The 20,997-nt window shown below is 41.9% G+C and overlaps 1 long non-coding RNA gene across 1 annotated transcript; it reads right to left on the bottom strand.

Annotated features, from left to right (window-relative positions):
• Positions 1-392: 392 nt before the first annotated feature.
• On the bottom strand, positions 393-19,878 carry LOC107203553. Its single transcript, XR_001521228.1, has 3 exons — positions 19,591-19,878; positions 7,481-7,541; positions 393-958 (listed from the first exon to the last, which is right to left on the bottom strand). It is a non-coding gene; the product is annotated as an uncharacterized LOC107203553 (long non-coding RNA).
• Between the last annotated feature and the right edge of the window lie 1,119 nt (positions 19,879-20,997).

Below are 20,997 nucleotides of genomic sequence, written 5' to 3'. Positions count from 1 at the left end.
TATTAGGGAAAATTTCTTCACTGCAAGAGTGGTCAGGTCACTGGAATAGGCTGCCTAGGGCAACAGTGAAATCACCCTCCCTGGAAGCGTTCAAATGTGTGTGGATGTGGCAGCTGGGGACATGCTGAACATGGTGGTTTTGGGTTAACAACTGGACTTGATGAACTTATGTTCTTTTCCAGCCTTAATGTTTCTATGATTCTGTATACCAGGGATATGCCAGAGGAGGTCCTCTGTATGTTGCTGTTGCTGACATGTTGTGACAGCCAAGGATGGGAAATGGTGGGCCTCAATCCCACCAGCAAAGAACAAGGGAGCTGATTGCTGATTGCCAGAGAGAGGTGATCAGGGCATTACAGAAAAGTCTCTGCCCCCAGTCAGTGAGGAAAAGCCACATTTGCCCCCCAGTTTTCATGTCTGATGGATACCTTAATGTCAGCTAGATACTTGGTTTTCTTCTGCAGCAGAGATGAGCATTTGCCTGTGCAGATCCTCTGCAGCAAAGCTAAAAGGATGCAGGTCTGCCTTGCTCCACTCCTCCTCCCCACTCACACAGGAACCAACACTTCCCAAAGCCACCTCTGTAACGTCTGCAGGGAGTTAACACAACACTGGCAGAAGTGAGGATTTAAAAAATATGTTTAAAACTTTAAAATAGATATCTCCTCTGGCAAAATCATCTGAAATAGAAAGCCCCATGGTACGGATAACTCAAACAGTACCAGGAGCTTTGTATATGTTCAGCCAGTGCATGATGCAGAAGGAGGATGTTGGAGCAAGTTTCTCACCCATATTTGACTTGCTGAAGACATGAGAGGGTTGTAGCCCTACCTGTTTCCTCCTCAGGGCTCAGCAGCTCCCACGCTGAAGTCCCTGCAGTGTTATGTTGTACCCAGCAGCAGCTGAAATGCTTTAGGCCCCTTTCATGTAACCTCAGAGGGGGTGGCCCTTGGAAACACTGGTAAGGGAGTAATTAAAAAAATTAAAAAGAAGCAGGTAAAGAACTGATCAAAGCCCCAGTGCAAGCAGAACACACACACACACAAAAAAATAGATTATTGCAGCCCTCTAGGTAGGTCACCAAAGACTTTTTCTGTCCAGTTTGGGTTTGGTGAAAACTACAGTGATTCTAAGACTTGACTTGGTCTCTCCAGGTAGCTTTCCTCTGCAATACAAGGTGTCAAATAATTTGCAAAATGCTTGTGATTGCATTGATACATGGTGGCTTTACTGTGCATGCGTGTTCTTTGGGAAGTACCTCAATCCACATGCCTCCTCAAAACATTTCCTCCCTGAGATTGCAAGGACTCAAGACTCAGAAGCTGAGGGAAGGGAAAGCTGTTGTGATGAGGCAAATAACTCCAGAGCCCTGTCTCTGCCATTAGAGACCACAGTTAATGCAGGGCTGAGAACAGAAATCAACAACACTCATGGACCTCTCTTCCAGCCTTCCTAGATGAAAACATATTCTAACATATTTTAAAGATGAGTTTTTATAACACTTACTTATCACATAAATGTCTGAGTACTCTGGTGTGTTGAAGCATCAGTTTTAATATTGCAGCAGCACTGCCCTGCTGACATGTCCCTAAATGATCTCAAACCTCTCCTTATCCAGAAAAGGTTGGGGTTTTATGCCTTAATTCCTTAAATTTAGATAAACTCTAAGGAGTTTCCCAAAGTCAGACTTGAGCCTGGGGGGAGATCAACAGGGCTGGTTATTTTTCAGCCACAGCTGATCCAGGCCCTGGTTGCTGCTTGTTTCACCCAGTGAGACCTTGGTTGAACCAGCTACCATATCAGGTTGTGTGAATGCAATCTAAATTCAGCAAGCCGCCCTAATTAATGTTCCTTATGTTTATTTGACTCACTGAAGATATGCATCAACCTAAGTAGTAAATCTCATCGTTGCATAGGAACTACAGGGATCGGTTCCTTTCCAAATGTGTCCTGGATAGAGCCCAAGATATCTAATACTGTGGGGAAAACACATATTGAGTGTCAAATAAAAGCAACAGCGGCTCTGCAACAAATGGCAACTTCCTCTTGGAAGAGTCAAAGATGGCTGTGACTGCTGATGGTTTTAAATGTACTTTCAGATTATTAATAGACAATTTAAAATAGTTCCTCTCACTCCAATTCCTGCTTTAACTCATACTCAGCTGCTAAACATACTGTGTCTGCTCCTGCTAATACACACTCTAACAAATCACAGCCATGCATAGGTTTCCTTTCAGTATTTCCAATTTACTCTTTAATGGGAGACAAATGTGTCTTATTTGCTGACTGCTTAATGAGTCTGAAAGAATTTCCAGGCATACAGTGGGATAGTGCTTGTAAGAGCTGCTTGCAAATTGTTTTACTTGCTTAAATCTGTGGCCATAGGATATTCACTGACACCTAGATGCTGCACTGGCTGGTGCAACAGTGACACGTAAATCAGTATATTATGTAAAAGAAATAGAAATTTTGGTAGGACTGCCCCCATTTACACTTGACAAGAGTCAGAAACCAACATATTGGACTGACAAGATATACATGTAAATGGTTGCTTTCCTCATGTAGTTGTAGGATAGTAATCATTGTCTGGCTTCCTATTGTAAAAATTCACTGAGTAGCTGATCCTGGCAACTTCAGGTCTGTTGAATTTCATGCTCCTGAGGTTTACTATTGATTATTCAGAGGGACTCTGTTTTGGTGGCCATGCAAAGGAAATATGCTTTTTTGTGGATTTGTATTTTGGGATTGGATTTTTTAAAAAAAAGTAATTTTTCTGAGTGTGACAACTCCACCAGGAAACATTTCTAAGCACGGACTTCCTGACATAAATATTTATATTATCACCTGCCTTTCCACCTGCTCCCTGCCACTGGGTCAGATGTAGGAAGCATGGATTAAGGGCTGGGAACAAGGGGAAATGCAGCAGGGAGAGAAGCTGAGCAGGCTGAGCCTGACGCAAGCGTTCTTGGGGTGTGAAAACAGCTGGAGGAGTTGAGAGAGGGCAAGACATAGAGCCATGGGCAGGGGATTTGTAAAAATACAACATAAAAAATTTAATTTGGGGTAGGATGGAAGCAGGCTTTCATTGGCAAATCTCTCAGTATCCATCTCTCCTCCTTCACAAAGGAAGGGTTTGTGGGTGCTGGGTTTTGTGCGGGCTGTGGGTCCCTTGTGTGGCTGCAGACATTGCAAAGCGACAAAGAGCCAGATGCAGCGAGTTTGATCAGAGTCAGATGGGGTTGGGGGGAATAAAGCACCCCAAAATAGGTGGTCATTGGAATAGAAACAAAAAGAGAAATAGTACATTGACCCTGAATGCATGTGACCGAAAAAAAAGGAATAAATCCCTCATTTTTCCAGCATGAAAACCTACACAGTTTTTAGAGACTAAAAGGCCTTAGATCTTATTGCTTTGTCTTTCTTACTGCTAGTAGGGCATTCAGGCTTAAGAAAACCGTTAAGGATATGCTTTCTCAGGGTATCCAAAGCTTTTTGGTGTTCAACAACAGGGGGAAAAATGAATTAATATTATTCTGTTGGTTTCACAAACTGAGAGAGGGGACTTTGAGGTTTCCCTCTCTTAGAAAAGTTTTACTTTTCAGCTCTCAACCATACAAAAATTACCCACATTTACTGCAGAATAGCCCTGTCAGTGTGTAGCATGTATTTGAAATACAGAGGCATGCCAGATGAAAACCAGCAGTGTGAAATCAGCGCACCAAGATAAAAAGGCAAGGATCTGATCAGACCCTCTGGGCTGGCTGCTGGCAAGGCTGCAGCGTGTGTGTGCTCTCCCCTCTACTCCCAGTGCCCTTGATTTCTCAGGCTGCTTTGAAAGACAAAAAGAAAGTTGGTAATCATACACCGACAGATGGTTCCTTGGTTAGTTACTCTTTATTTAGATGGAAACAACTGCGATTCATCAGCTTTTTCTTTTTTTTTTTTTTTTTTTTTATAGCTACATCATGGTGAACTTTCAACTCCTAATTTATTTGTAAGAAGTATTGTGTGGCAAGCGCCTATTAATAACAAACCTTGGGCTGACTGGAAATTTCCTTTTCTGTATTCATATTCCAGTTTTTGAGATGATTTCACCCAATTTTGTTTCACTTTTCAGTGACAGAACTATCCAGAAAGTTTTCCAGTGAATGTCATATTAAAGATATTGCTTCCATGCCTACAAATAGAACTTCTATATTTCTTTCTTATTCTTGGACTTGCATTATGTATCTTATTTGTGAATTGATAGCTAATGAACTGCTTGTTTCTTATTTTGATCATGAACAATTTTTATTGATTATGTGGGGGAAATATGTTTGTATCACCTTCCCAGGCACATCAGAGCTAAGTTGTATCTGTGAATTGTCCTATTGAATAGTATTTTAGAGAACTCTATATGCATTTAAAGTTAAGAATGTCCAAAAATAACGTTTCTAGATGAAAGCCTGAAATAAAGATTTGGAATGATTGACTTGAATTTGAAGAGTGTCTGTCTGCAATAAATGGAAAAAACTTGTATTACATTCCTGCTTATGCCTAGAGGTTCATTTTCCTTTCGGCCCTTTTGGGTTGATATAGGATTTCACTGCACGTCTTACACCCAAGTGAATAGTGATTTCTCCAAGATTCACTAATTAAAGGAAAATCCTGTTTTAAAATATCCAAACAACAAGACATTCAGATTCTTTGGGGGCTTTTGTTTCACATTTCCTACCATCCATCATTACAGGCCTGCACCAGAATTACTGAGTGCAAACAAAGCTGCAGATGAAGTAGTGTCCAAATTTTCTTTTAGAGACATAGGGGAGACTTTCACTGATACATTTTTTCCAGCAGCACAAACTCCAAATATCACCATTACTCACTTTTTCACATTTTAATACTCACAGGTATTAAAATGGGTTGTATAAAAAAAAAAAAAAAAAAGTTTGCTACCTTGATCTTTCAAAAATACATTAAAATATTTTAGATTTGAAAAACAGAAGGGGACCATCTCTGTGCTTAGGTACCATAAAGCACTTAATGCATCTGTGTCTATTAATTTTTTAAGGAATTCATTCTGAATTTTTTGAGGGGAAAATCTCAGGGAACTCAAATGGTCCATTTAATGTCTTTAATTCTAAAAGAATGTTATCCAAGTCTGCTCTAAATTATTTTATATTTGGGCCTGATCCGCCGTGAAACCAGTCCATAGCTGACCATTTTTAGGTCACTCAGTACTATGCAAGTTCAACTTTGAAATTCTTCTCTTTTTCACATGCTATTAACACTATCAAATTTTTCCTCAAGGTTTGTTCTTTAACAGGCAAAGTGAAAGGAAGAGTCCCTTTTTCACAGGACTGGCCACACTGCTGGCCTTGTAGACAAAAGCTGTGTACACTGATATCCCATGAGGAATGGCATGCTGTTAGGAGATGGGGTCATTGGCATGAACAGCTCCCTTCCTTGCAAACTGCTGTCTTCTTCATCTCCCTTTGGCAAAAAGCTCTCATTGATAAACCTCAGCAGGCAACTGGGCACTCCCTCTGTTGTTTTATCCTCAGTTCACCTGTCTCGGCTTGAGCTGGCCCAAGAGCTGCTGAAAGGCATTGGGATGATGCCATGTTTTTGCAAGGATAAAGAAGATGCCATGAGAAGATTCAATGGGAGGTCCCTTAGATAAACCTATCCTAAGGCCTGGAGCACTATTTCAAGGATTCATTTTGTACACGTCCTCCTGCAGGAGGGCTCGAGATAGCCAGGACTGTTGACCTTCTCCCACTCCTCATGGTGAGAAATGGTCACATCCCCAGCACTCAGCTTGGAGACTTGCCCTGCAGGGACCTCCCTTCCCCTGACTCCACAGATCCTCCAGCTGCCCTCCTTCTCCTCCTCTTCCCCTCTTTGGCACTGATCTGAAACCCCCATGGGTCACACAGTGGGCAATGAGATTAAGACTGGGATTTGTAAAGATGATGCCTTTTTAGAGAGCTTAATAGACCAGATGCTCAGCTGAGGATCAGGCCATCTGTCCATTCAGGCCCTACCTGTACAGCAGGTTATTACTAAGAGAGAGAGGGTGACAATTTGGGACAGCAACCCCAAAACCCAGGGTTTTGCATCCTCCTGGCAAAAAAACATGGAAGTCAAAATGGCAGATGATGTTCCTGGCTGATACAGGCACTAGTAAGAGGGACACAAGCCCAACTGCATGCATGGCAAAGGACTTCTTTGCTCTTCCAGCAGATATTAAGGAGCCCAAGAATCAGCAAAACCCATAATTATGCTCACTTTAAAATCCTTTGCTCTACCAGAGTAGAGTGAAGTGAGCCCCCCCAGAAATGAGAGTCAGGCCCAGTCTCCAAAGCCAGCTGCTGCTTTAGTGCAGTGATCTGTCTCCACACTCCCTGATAAGCAGTCTATGCCCCGTGACTTATAATAAAAGAGAACGATGGTCCCTGCACAAACCCAGAGAAGAGGTATTGATTTGCAAATAGTTTAAAAGAATATTCAAGGGTCATGAGCTGACCCTTTTTCAGCTCTGACATTTTATATCAGGGGGGATCCCATTGAGATGGGAATTCATATCCTAGACATTGTTTTGTCCTGTTTCATAAATAAGTTGAATAGCTTAATTGATTGACACCCACTGCACTTTCCCAGCTTCCTCAGGCTCAAAAGTACACTGCTGTTTTCTGCCATAAATAATATGAACTTTCAATCAGCCGCCAGGCACAAAAAGGAACTGAAAATTCTTCATACAATAGCTGCAATCTGGCATACGAGGCACTGCAGGTCTAAAGGGAGAGCAGTATTTGATGTCATCAGGTATTCATTTTTTTTCCTGTGGCACCAATAGCATTTTCCAGCCCAAACAACCTAAATCCTAAAGAAGAAGCACCCAGGGGCCCCTGAAAGGAGGAAGACTGGTTTATCCTGGAGTTTATGTGTGGGTTAAAAACCTGGTTTGCGATACTGTGAACACCACATGGAACCACATGCTGACCCATTGAGTCCAGCCCTTGGAAATGCTGGTACAGCATCCTTTCATCTCTCTTAAATTCTGATCCAGCTTCATCTCAACCTGAGTGACATTATTCTCCCCCAGGCTCCCCATTTGTCCCCAGACCTCACTCCTCTGATTATTACAAATCTTCTTCTAATTTTCAATACATGCTTATTTGTGTTTAACTGAGATAAATCTGTTCTCATGGCAAATTTATTCTTTTACTTAAATAGGTCTTTCCCTCCCTGGGTATTCAGTCCCTACTGCATTTTGTTTTCATTGCTTCTCCTCAGTCTTGGTTGCACTAAGGGAAATGAGCTACACACTTTACATCTCTTATTTTTAATACAATTTAAAGGCCTTTCCAATTCTGGTGACTTTTGGAGAACTCTTGGCTGAGATATAGCCCACACTTTCAAAACACAGATGCAAAAAGAGTGTGAAAGTGTTGAGGACTTCCTCTTGAGGAAGGAAGGTGTGGATGTAAGTGCTTACCTTTAGTTGCCCAAGTTGGAAAATGTTAGCTTCTGACCTCCCTGTGCTTTAATTTCCTCATCTGTAAAACAGAAAGAACAACACAGACCTCAAAGGGGAGTAATTAAGTTTTCCAAAGTGCTCCAAGATCTTCAAGTGAAAAATTCAGTTCTAAATGTGAAGCCCTTTTGTCTGTTGTTCTTTACTTGTTACTTCTTAAGCAGTGCAAACCCTGGAGTGAGGGCACTGAGCCAGACTAAAGCCAAGGCAAGTTCCTCCATTGATGGAGGTTATGCAAAAGGTGTCATAAGGAGTGACAGGCATCTATTGCTAAAACAGAGCAATAAACACTGGGAGAGAAAGAATACTGGCTGAAACCATTGATAGGCCAAGTGAGAAGACCAGTAGTTTTTCTTTAGAAATAGTAGCAAACAGTTACATCTATTTTTCTTGTTTTGCTTCAGCAGAAATTTCTCCAAGGATGATCACCATACACACCCTCATCTGTAATTAATAAATGTTTGGAAGGACACTTTCCCACTCAACATGTGAAATTATAGATGATCCCTTAATTCCCCAGACATTTGCAAGCCTGGTCTTGTCAGAATTGAATTTACTACAGCTGATTACCCTGAGAATGCACTGACCTTCTTAGCTCCTGCTGTGGTCTTTATTTTTTCCATGGCGGATAATATGGGGACCAGAAACTGGGGACTTGGTGGTAGGGATTATGTGATACTAATGAGACAAAGCTTATTGTTGATGTTAACTGTTATTACCACTAAAAAAAGTGCACAACTCCAGACAGATGGACTTCACTTTGTTACACCAGGAGGGAGCGAATGCATTTTGACAGTAGCAGCATCTATTTAAAATCTGGACCACATCTGGTGCCTCTCTGAGGCAGACCATATCTGATCAATCAGAATTATGGCTCTTCAGTCTCCAGACGAGTTAGAAGAAATTCATTATCTGTTTTGAAGCCTGCTTCTCTTTCATCTATTAGAAAAAATAAAAGAATTGTCACCAGATCCATTTAGCTACTGAAAGAAAAAAAAAAAAGGACAGTAATTAAACTAACTAGCAAGCTCCACATCTGAAGATATGATTAATTCTTTGAAACACAGTGCATGTAGGTACTTGGCTCACACTAGGCTTCAGTCAACAGTTTCTTAGCTGATGAAATAGATAGCCTAGGACTTATCTCCATTTCTGGTTAATTCATAAACTCTTGGAAATACCCACATGAATTTCTCCAAACTCTGTCAGAAGTCAATATTTGCCTTTCAGTAACATTCAGCCCCTTGGCATGGGGCTTGGGAATTAGCACCTTGAGGACAGCAGTGTCTCCATGGGGCCTCCTGCTCCCGAGGATGTCACCCTTCTCCTTTATGTGTATCCCCGGCTGGACCAGCAGTTTTGAATGCTGAAAATTGACACTAAATGCTGTGAATACTTCCATGTGTGGTCTGCTGAACCTAAAAAGGTGGTGACAGCCTGGCCTCACAAGTAAGCAAAAGCAGAATGCAAAAGGATCCTGCTCTGGATCACTTTAATTTCTTCAGTTTTTTCTGATTATAGAGTTTCTACTTGCCTTTGCTGATGAGCACAATCATCACACCAACTAGAACTCAGTTCTAGTGAACTGAAGTTCTTATCACTGCTTTTCCATCCTTACCATGTTTTAAGAGCACAGTTCAGAAAGAAGTCTTGTGAAAGCTTATCTCCTTATATCTCACTCATTCACAACTTTTCAAACAAAACTTTTATTAAAAGATAAAGCATTTTATAGGTGTTATAACAAAAGTTAGTGAGAGGGTGGGGAAACAGGTTTTATGTGCAAAAGTATAACCTTGGAAGAACAATTTAAAACGCTCATCAACATTTGTGAAATATTTCTTAAAATTCTTTGTCAAGCTGTTATTTTTAACTCCTGCTAATAAAACCCAGGAAAATTATCTACTTTTTTGAGTGAGGTGGAAGCAGTGACTGTAACCTTCCAGAGGAGTATCAGGTGTGCAAAAGAGACCAAGGCTGGCATTAATTTCTTCTGTAGCAGTGATAGCTCAGGAGCAAATGATTTTGACTGCCTGTTGATCATGTCCAGATGGGTAAAGCACAAAATCAGGTTATAATAACTGCCTGCCTCAATGCTAAACCACCCTCAGAATTAGGTGGGGTGGCTCCAAAGCCATTTATCTACCATGGGTGCAGGACTGTCATGGGAAAATTGACTCAGGATGATATATATCAAAATCTCCTGCTGGCAGTAGTAACTCCTCTGGAATTTCTACAAATCATGGATGACAATTTTCTAACCAAGAAATAAAAGTTAACGGTAACTAAGGTGGAAATGATTATGTTGGATCCCTGTCTGAGTCAGTTAAAAGCACATGGTATTTCAACACAACCAGGTTCACAAAGCTGAAACAAGTACGAGCCAGTTGGAAGGAAGGACTGAAGACTAAATGTGATGCATGCAATGAATAGTTTAAAATTATTTAGCTAGATGTAAAAAGAACCAAATAACAACAAAATCAGACTAAAACTGTAAGTAAGGAAGAAAGCATGGTTCCAAAATCTAAAATAGAAAAGGGTGCAAAATAAGCAATAGTAATGGATGGATGTTTAGAAGACAGATGTTACAAACACTGAAAATACATCCTGGAGCTATACAAAATTAATAAGGAAGCAAAGGGATGTGAGAAAGTATATATGGACAAAAAAACCCCAAACATTAGGGAGCAGATGTTTGAGTCCATTGGGACCAAGAGTAACCCTACTAATACTAAAAGCCCATGAATAGTAAGAGCACTGAAAATCAGAAGTGTTTAACACTGTCCCTACCCTTCCCAGGAGTAAACCAGTTCATATCATAAGGAAAGAATGAATATTTTTGACTTAGGCCATAATCAAAAATGGAAGGAAAACAGTCACTACTAAAGTACCTTTTAACAAGGAGATACGTGGCACCAGGACTACTAAAAGTGCAGGTTAGGAAGTTCCTCTGGATGCTGCTTTTAGTAACTCAGGCCCAGCAGTGGCAGAAACATGAGAGAAAGCAAATACTATTGCAATGTTTGGACAGGGTGAAGGAAATGATCAAATAAGTATAAATCTGTCATCCTGGCACTCACTAAGGGTTGCAATAACAGAACATTTTTACAAGACTTAACTACTAAAGTTTTCAAGGAGGTACTCTAAATATTTTGCAATTTATGGAAAACAGAACTTCTAAAAGTTGCTGTTATAATCACTGCCAAAGACAGAGACAGATAAAACCTGTTGATTTCACTTGTTCTCATCTCCAGAAATGAAAGATGAAATGGGAAATATTCCATGTATTCACCAAGTAAGAAATACTTGAGGATCAGAAAAATGTGACACAAAATGAATTTTCTTTCAAAAATATTTGTTATCAATCTTAGATGGATGAAGGAGGTCCCTAATTAGTGCTTGTACAATTTGACCTAATTTTTAATTTTAAATTACCAGCTGTAATCTGTAAAGTTTTTATTTAGTTGTGTTGATGAATATTTTTTTGTCAGTATTCTATTTTAAGAATGGTTTAAGGCTTTAAGGCAGTGCCATCCAAACCACCTGTAGACAGCCACAGCTGATAAAAAATACTTTTCTCTGGCTTCAGTAATTAACCTCTGATATAAAGAAATAAAGAATTTGTGAAGGAATGGAAGAGAAACAGTCAATTCCATCTAATTTCCACCCAAGTCAGAAACAGACATGAAGCATGGTCTCCAAAAATAACTGAAACGCTTCCTCTTTTTTTTTTCTTTTAAATCTGTCATTTCTTTGCTGAAGTAAGGCATATCAATTCCTTGAGGTGAAGAGATAAATTCCCTTTTTGTCCTGAACTTTCTGAAATAATCCCCACTCCCAGATGGAGCGTGCAATGGCAGGTTACTGAGTTCAGGGAATGACTGTGGCTTGTGCTGCCGATCGCTTTGTGCCGTGGTTTATACATTTCCCAACAGCCCTTTTACCATATGGAGATGAAACTCACTTTCAATCTCTGAACCATCACACCTGCTTTAAAACCATCAGTGACTTGAGGGGTGGGATTGACATCCAAGATTAGGACGTGGGAGCACAGCAAAGTGCCCAAATTTTGGCCATTTCACAAATTTCCATTGTGGTCAGTGGAAATGGAATCAACACAGTCTGAGAGGTCTGGTGAGTTATTTTCCTGTAGAAGGCACTCACTCTTATCAGCAGGTTAAATTCCACACAAGTCCCTTTAACATCTAATTTTTTCAGAGAAATTGATCCAATGCTTTTCAGCAGGAAAACAGAGCCCTCTTTACCAAGGCAATATTTCAAACTATGTTTCTCTCTAATAAAATTTCTCCCTAGGGCCATAGAGAAAGCGTTGCTCACTGCTTTAAAGGAAATGTTCTTTTAAATACCCCATAGCTCCTTGGCTTTTATAAACTCTTCTGCTTCACAGTTCTGTACTCTCAAATCTTGATGTCTCATGGGTGCAGCTACACCAAGAATTCTGCAAGCTCCATTCAAGAATTAGTAAAACCAAAGTTTTGCATTGATGTCAGTCTGCTTTTAGCTCTCTATAAGAATTTATTCCTCCTTACTTCTAGGTGTGCCTGTTGACTCTCTTGAAGGAAGGAAAAGGACAGCCTTTGTGTGTGCCATTCCGCCTCCAGCTGGGAAATAACAGCATTGGAGCCAGGCTTGCAGGGGTTGCAAATCCCTGGCACCAAGACTGTCCTCCTCAGACAGACAAAGCACAGCCACCCCTGTCCTGCAGCAGAGAGCTTGGAAATGACAGCAGTTTTTGCTCAGGTCAACCTGAGCCATAACCTTTGGTGTGAACTCCCCCACTTTCAGGAACAGGGTGGGAGGTGCAGGGCATGGGAACACCTGAGGGAAGGAGGCACATTTGCACCACATCTCTGATCATCAAGATATGCTGCCAGGAGACTGTTTATGGGTTCTCAGTTATCGCATTATGATTTGCAATATTCCAAAATACAGTATAAAAAAAGACCCCAAACTGAGACAATGCCCTGCAGCACCAACTCTGATGGTAGAAACAGATTTTCCACACCTGCTGACTTCACACCCAAACCCACATCTGTTTAATAAACAGTAGCAGGAATAAAAAATACCAGCTCTGGAGTTTCATCAACAATTAGAGTAAACTTGTTGTTATGCCAACAATCAGCTATTTCTGCTTGATGACTGTCATGCACATTCACATGAGAATGTTTCCGAGTTGTTCTTATCTGGGACAAGGGCATGATACAGGTGTAATTTTAAAAACACTCAGATAACCTGACATGGATTGCTTTAGAGGGACTCCCATGGTGGAACTCAGACACAAAGTTATCTTGCTCATACATGTGGTATCAGCACATTTTCATCCCTGATTGAGTTTGAATTTTAAAGTTAATTACATTAAGTTAGACAGGATGAGGAGATTTTTAAGTGTGCTGACAGCCTTTTTTCCTTTTCAAGCCATGCCAAATACCGGTGATTAGCACCTTAGGATCTCCTGATCATCATCCCTAACATTTTTCTTCAAAGTCTTGTATTTCAGATTCTTTAGGTATTGTAGAGAGCCCTACCTAATCTTCCCATTTTAATGTTATTCACTCACCTTCCACACATGCCAAGCATTACAATGCTTGTTGACTTACTTAGTAATGCAGCCTTGCAAGACCCAAACACTCTTGTCACAATGAGGTTTATAATGAGAAGAAAAAAGAAAACACTTCTTTTTTCTTTCATTTTGCTGAAATACTGCATTTTGATTTGTTTATTTAAAAAAAAAATATTAAACACAAAACGTTCACAGTTTTTTTGGCTCTTACTAGAACAACCATATTAAAACAAGGCACTGAGCAGGACCAAGAGTGCAACAAAGAATTGTAATCCCAATTCCTAAAACCAAGTATAAATTCAAAATCGTGGCAGGAGTCAAGGTTCCTTCAGCTGATTATTACAAATTTAAGTAATCTGAGAACTTTAATGAACCTAGCCCAAACCCTTCAGCTGTTAAATCAGGCTACAAAAGAGAACCCCTTTGCTGGGGTCCCCACTGAAGCACCGTCTGCCATCAGCTGTGGACGTGTCCTGCTGGGTCCCAGCACTGCCAGGACGTGCTCCCCTTTCAAAGGCAGCCAAATCCATTTGTGTCACACGCTCTGCCTGCCCAGGACCATCCCCTTTCTGCCCCTGTGCCCATTTGGCAGGGCCCCCAGCCCTTCCTCCAGCCCATGCTCCTGTCACACACAGATTGCAGCCTGAGCACCGTTTTGGCACCTCAAACTCACAACACCTGTTTTGAAGGTTAACAGATAGTGACAAGTATAATCACAGCTTCTGCTGAAGTTTTAGCCTGCCAGACAGCCAATTATGCTATTATTTTCAATAGTTTTTTCTCCCCACACACATAACCTATATCTTTTGCAAGGTAGTGCCACAGGCAGCTGCAACATGCTCTGTTTTGGAAAGGTGGCCACCTTTCCTTAGACTCCTTCCTGATGGCCAGCAGTTCTCATTGCCATTCCCCACCATGCCATGGCATTTTTTTGTGATGTTGCTCCTCAAAGGTCACGAGGTATGAGGATGCTCCAGCAGCTTTTCCCATTTTTATGTCCATCAGGTGAGGTCATGCCTAGAGCTCTGTCCTCACATTTCACCTTTTGGGGCCCTGGGGTCTGTGGCCAAGAGCAGTCACGAGCTGCCCCAGTTGTGGTCGTGCTGCAGGACTGGGATTGGAGCCAGGGTCACTGCCAGGGCAAGGGGAGGCTCGTATATCCTTGTCTAAAGGTTCCCACGACCAGAAAGTTCCTCATAATCTCAGCACAGGGGGCTTTCATTTGTCAGTGAGGGTGCTTTGACAGAGGTCTTCTCTCTGGGCAGGCAGCTGGGCTTGTTTTAGTGCAGGGAGGAAGAGAGGGAAAAGAGACTTAAAAAATGGGAGTGTAGTAACACCCTCAGCTCCCCCCAGCTCCTACAATGCACAGTTTACTGGCATTCAGTCCTGCAGCCTCAGTGAGGACACAATTCCTGGCCATTACAGTGTGAAAAACACTGTCCTAAACCTTCAGCATTAGGCTTCCAAAAACTTCAGACCAGAAGCGATTACTCATTTTCCAGTGCACCATTTTGATTTCATCTTGGCACAGAAAGGAGAGATCAAAAGTTCTCCTTCCTTTCCTGGAAGAAGGTCTAAAGATACCTGCAACACATCCAAGGTCCATTTCAAGGTCCATCTCTATTGCAAGCCCTGCTGACCTAAGCTGAGCAGCACAGACACCAGTGAAGGTTCTTTCTTCAGGGTGCTTAACACACTCTGCTATTGGATCCCTGGTGCAGAAAACAAATATTGGGCATGGTGGATATCACCTGGAAGGGCAGGGGATAAAAACCAGGTTGTTACTTCACAAAACAGGGGCACACAACTTTTTAAAAATGTCTTTATTTTTCCAATCAAACTGAAAAAGAAAGGAAGCTTTAAATATTCATTTGAGGGGTCATTAATTCTGTCACCAAAAATAAAACAAGCATAGCAGCATGGAAAACCATGCTGAGATGACTGTCTGCAGTACTCCAGTGAAATCCATTGCTTGTTTCCACTGGAGCTGATGTGCTTTCTGTAGGACTACACAAAATAGATAGCCCTGTCCCCATCCCATGAGTGGGGACAACAGCCATGTTTAGCAGGTTTGCAGGTGGTGACAGGGACAGCACTGGCACTTCTGTTGTGGAAAATCAGAGGCTCAGGATGTAGCCAGAAAAAAAAATTACATTACTGGTGCTTATAATGTGCCAGCATAGGAAAACTCAGAGAACTATATCTTTTGGTGTGGGAAGGATGGATAAGGAATAAGGTTTTTCTCTTTGCTTGCTTCCCTGCTACCTGGAATGCAGAGCATGGCGTTCCCCTAGTTTTGAGGAAGGTGATGTTCCCCTTGTAACTTTCTGGCAAAAATACTGGTTTGGGGGAATCCACAACTTCCCTGCAGACAGGAGGCTGATGGCAGCACAGCTTCCAGTGGCCTCCCTTACTTGCTCTGCGTTAAGAAAGTTCACAGGCCTGCACAGAGGGGGTAGTCGTGGGGGACCTGGAGTCATCAGATGCCAAAATCTTGTGCCAACTTTTCCTGACCTAAGGTTGCACTGGGGATACTTGGAGGCATCATATCCCAGAAGACAAACAGAGGGGCTTGGCATGGGAAGTGGAGCTGAGGAGATAAACAGCTGTCAACAACAGGCCCAGATCCCACCTACCCTGTGCAGTGAGAGGGCTGGGAGAGAGCAAGGAGAGCAGGAAGGTGGGATCAGCTCCTGTGCATTCCAGAGTGGCCTCATGGTGCAATTGTCTTCAAGAGATGGGAGATCGGCCAGTCTTACCTGGTGCATCTCCCACCTGGACCACAGGGTGGGAGGGGAGTCATGGAACATACCCAAAATTGCAGATGGTGGTTGCCTGACAGGGAGGTTCACATCAGTTCATGATCCACCTGCTTCTGGTGTGGGACTTACACCCCTCCACATGCTAAAACGTTGGCCACTATTGTGGACACTAAAAAATAGAACAGCTCAGCAAAACAGTCTTCAGAAGGGAAGAGGTTATTTAAAGGGTGTTTGCCCAGGCTCTGCACCAGCAATTCTGTGTTTGGAGGCTGTCAGCCCTACTGGGGGGAGCAGTACGAGGTGAAGAGTTAAGTGCCAAGTTCTCATCAGCCTTTTCCAACCACAACACTGCAGCTAAATTTAAACAAAATCTGTTCCCGTCCGTTCTGCCTGCCGTGCTCTTCCCTGTCACACACAAGGCGACCTGAATTTGATACACCCCCTCAAGGCATTTATTTATTTATTTTCAACCTGTTCACCTGGTGACCACCCATCCCTCCAGAACACCCTATGACCTCTAGAGCAGACAGTGTGCCAGGGGCACCCAACCACCATTTCATGGGAAAGGACAGAAAAATGCAATAAATTTGCTGATTAGGTGCATTCACACTCTCCGGGAATTGTTAAGGATCTGCTCTCAGTTAGCTTGGGCAACCATAGGGTACCTTCTCCACTAAAAGTAAGATTTATACTTAAACCAAAGTTCCCAAAGAGAGGATAACTTCACAAAAATTATTTTTTTCTGAGTGCAGATTTCCTTGGCAAGTGCTTTTCCCTTTTCTGAGTGAGACAGAGGAAATGTCTGCTCAGACCTCCTGTGTCCTCAGCTGCAGGACAGGTCAGTGAAGAGCAATGAAACAGCCCATCAGCTGAGCCTGTGCTATTAAATTCAAACCAGCGATGCCACACGAGTTTTCCTCGTATCATATAATCAAATAAAATCAAACTTTCCATTCCTTTTCCATCCTGCACTAATGCCACTGGAATGACGTGTAGGATAATACCAGGGAAGTTACTTCTGCAAAGAAGGTAAGGATTTAGTTTGCACACTGCATGGGCTGGGGGTTATCACTCATTTAATACATTTCTTTTGTCATGTATCAGAGACAGAGCTTTTGAGAAAAATTCTGTTTACATACTGCCTATAACCAACACTGCCAGTTAAAATATTGTGTGGTATATTGTTAATAGGATACCAGAAAAGCCCAAAACAGGAAGAACACCATTAACAAAAACACAGGGCATGTCCTCAGCAGAAGGAAGAGACAAAACAGACCTATATTCCACAATGGCATCCCAAATTTTCCCGTTTGACAAAGACAAAATAGTATCCTGAACACGGCACATTTGCATGAAATCCAAGATGGATGGGTGGAAAAATGCCAGACCTTTTTAGTTTTTCTTAAAAAAAATCTGAACGGAAATAATAATTTATGAAACCTTTCTTACTGTTTTCCCAGTGTTTAATTAATTAAAGTAATACAGAACAACATTAAAGAACTTGTTTGCTTTGCCAGTTGATTATGACCTGACATGGAACCTGTGACCAAGCTACCAAGACTTTCTTGTGTCTGGTCCTGTCATGCTGGGATTTGACTTTTTTTAAGTAATTCTGCACAGTCTGCACCTGCTCTCTGAACAAAACCAAGGCTGTGAGCACACAGTACCACTGAGCACAATCCCCCTGATGTGCCCAACAGCTCCCAAGCGCACACCTGGCCCAATCCCTTCCCCAAAGATGACATGAGGACTCATTTGTTTTAGCTGGTTACCTTTAAAAATAAAGAGGATATTTGTTTTTCCTTAACTTTCCTTTAGAGTATATGTAGTGTCATAAACAACAATGGTGGGTTTTGTGAGGATTTTAAAAAATCCTCACAAAATTTCCTGCTTTGAAAATCTTTGAAAATCTCTCTTTGAATGAAGAGAGACTCTTTGGCACTACACAGGCACTACTGTGACAGCTGGACCCAACCTCTTCTGCATTTCTGCTTAACTGAAACTCATCAACTAAATAAATACTGATTAATGCTGGTTAATGCTGAACCACTCTGTGTCAACCTACAAATGATCTACACAGGACATGTGACCAAAGCCTTCACCCAGGATAATCTGGAAGAAGGCTCATCTTTCTGATTCAATATCTGTTTTTGCCACAGAGGATAAATGATTTCTGCAATGCAGACTTGGAGACAGCTCTGTTGATGATAACTTGTCAACAGGGTAGCAGAAAGTCAAGGGCATCAGCCTTTCAGTCCCTGTGTATGGAAATATGGATGGATTTCTGGGCTGCTGCTCAAGCCCAGATACCAGCTCTGCACCGTGTTTGGAGCACCAGATAAATAAAGCCACCTACATCACTTATGAATAACCAAAAAGGTTGGACAACAGGGAGCACCTCCTCAGGCCTTCAGGCAAGGGCCATAGCTGAGCTGAGAGCAGAGACTGCTCCCTGACACACGGTTTAGAACACTCCCACACCACTGAGTGATTTCCTGTCACCAGGGAGGTGGAATCCATCCCTGGTGGCTTCTCAGGACGAGGTGACTCCAGCATGGGAGGCGGCAGAGGGAGAGCATCCACTTTCCTGACTCATCCCTGCACAGCACTTTGCACCACAGAGCAACAGTGTGGAAGACACCAGTTTTGTTCTGAAGTGGAGCATCTTCCCAGTCACCAGCCATGACTCTGCATTGCCAGGCCTGCCCACAGCCACTCTCCACAAGGACACCTCATATACATTCATTTTAAATATAGAGAGGTGATCCACTCCCCTGCCACTCTGCAGCTCAGTGATGCTTAGCCAATTAGATTGATCTGAGTGTCCTAAGTGGGATATAGTCAGCATTTAAGTAGATCATTGACAAAAATAGAAAATCAGAAGGACCTAGGAGCTATTTTGGTCTAGCCTTTGACTGTAAATGGTGCGGCTGATAGCTGAGACAACTGGCTCCATTACAAGTAAAAGCCCCATCTAGAGTAAACAGATGAACTGACTCAAATAGACTAGCTTCTGTTTTTACATTTTTAAAAGCCTTTTCCTATGAGAAGTACTCTTAACAAGGTCTGCAATGCCTTATCCCAAGGTCCCTTATAAATGAAACAATTAACCCCTACTCTCACCAAATACCTTCTCTTTTTCAAGTGTATCCAGTTATTGATGTACACAACCATTTTTAGATGACGTCTTTTCATTCAGAACAGCAGTATCCATATATGAAAATACAGTTCATATTTTCTAGTGCTATCAGAGAATTTAGTTTCCAGTAGATAAGATTGCTGCACTAAACCATGTTTGTAAATGCAATATGCAGCCTCTGATCTTTGACTGCTTTAATATTGGCTTCCCACTGCAGCATTTGAGAAATGTTAATGGTCTCTTTTTTTGAGCAGCCAACACCTGTGAGAGGGAGGGAAGTGGTATTATCTCTGTTTTACAGAGGATTGCTGTTAGCAGAAACAAGCAAAGGTCAAGGTTATCTGCAATATCTACAGCCCAGCCAGAAATAGTTATTCTAGGTTCTATGGAGGGTATTAAAAGGTAAGAAAGTTGGTCAAAATATTTATGGGAAACCAAACTTACCCTGGCAGTAGAAGAATGCTTAATCCAGGAAAAAAACAAAACAAAAATCAGCAGGCCAAAACAAACCACCAACACAAATGCCAGAGGGTGGAAGCTCAATTAAAACTGAAACACTGAGTATTTTTCCCAGCTGTGAGGATAACCTTACCATGATCTCCTAAAAATGGGGTCCTTCAGTCCTTCATTTAAGAGTTTTAATACAAGCTCATTTGGGAGATCTGAGCTTGATACAAAATGATGTTGTATGGTTGAATCATGGGGGAGGTCAGACTGAAAGAACATCACAGTCCCTTCCAGCCTGAAAGTCTGGGACAGATCAATGTCTTTCATATGGATAGTTCTTGCTCCAAGCAGATGTTGAATTATTTCAGCATTTAAGTATTTTGCTGCTGGCTCTGATAGGATTCTGTGCTCCTACTGTGCTGCTTTCCAGCTCTTTATCTTCAGGAGAATGCCCTGCTGGTAAGGGCTGACATGAGCTTTGTCTTCCAGACACCATGTTATTATGAAAAGTACCAGATCCAGAAATGGACTGACAATCCAAGATAAGAGAGTGGCAAAATATCAATTTATAGCCTCTTGCTCAAGACAGGCACATCCCAGGAACACTAACAGAACACATGGACGAACTGCTTGTTCATATTGCTCCAACGTGCCAAGGATTCTCATGTCTATTTGGAAAATTTCCAACAGTACCTGGGATGCCAGAATTGTGCTTTAGTAGATGATACCTCCTAATATGTCACCTTGGACTGATGTCTCTCATGGAGGAACCTATTAGAATTCAGTCTAATTGCAAAATCCTGGAATAATTCAGGATGGAAGTCACCTCTGGAGACCCCTATGGCAACCCTTGCTTGAAATAGGGTCACCTTCAGAGTTGTCTGTTCCACTTTTAATTATCTTCAAGGATGGAGAATCCCCAAACTGAAACTGCTGAAAGAAGAGCCATAAGTAATGGAAACAAACTCTTCTTGCCAGTGGTAGAGGGTAGAGCAAGAGGCAGCAATAAAGGGGAGCAGAGGAGGTTGCCAGTTTCAGCTCAGAAGGCTCAGATGAGCAGCTTTGGGACCTGTAACTGGAGATGGGGTATAAACTCCATCCTTGGAGGTTTTCCAGAGCAGGTGACAGAGAGGCTGTGTTGGCCTCACCTCTTATGGCCTGTATTGAATAAAGGTTGGATTAGAGATCAGCAGAGGACCCTCCCAACCAGCGTGTCTGTAATTCTGTCAATAGATTGTTCAATGGATCAATGAATCAGTGGAAGCAAACACAGGTTTTGCAAAGTTGTACCTCAAAACTCTATCAGATATTTTGGAAGGATTGCCAGGAGGGACAGAGCAGCTGGGTTGATTCACTGCACCTGGGTTTTGAAAAACACTGATAATTGATAAAATCTCCAAATAATTTTTTGTCACGGAATATCATAAACTCATACCAGATTAAAACATAGGAAGTTAAAAGAAGAATAAAGGATGGTATGAATGAAGACATACAGATATGGGTCCATATTTTGGCATGTACTTGTACATTCTGGCATATGTAACAGAATAAG

The sequence above is a fragment of the Parus major genome, chromosome 4, assembly GCF_001522545.3.
Source record: "Parus major isolate Abel chromosome 4, Parus_major1.1, whole genome shotgun sequence".
NCBI lineage: Eukaryota > Metazoa > Chordata > Aves > Passeriformes > Paridae > Parus > Parus major.
The sequence above is the reverse complement of the archived record's forward strand: the minus strand, read 5'-3'. Positions and strand labels throughout refer to the sequence as shown.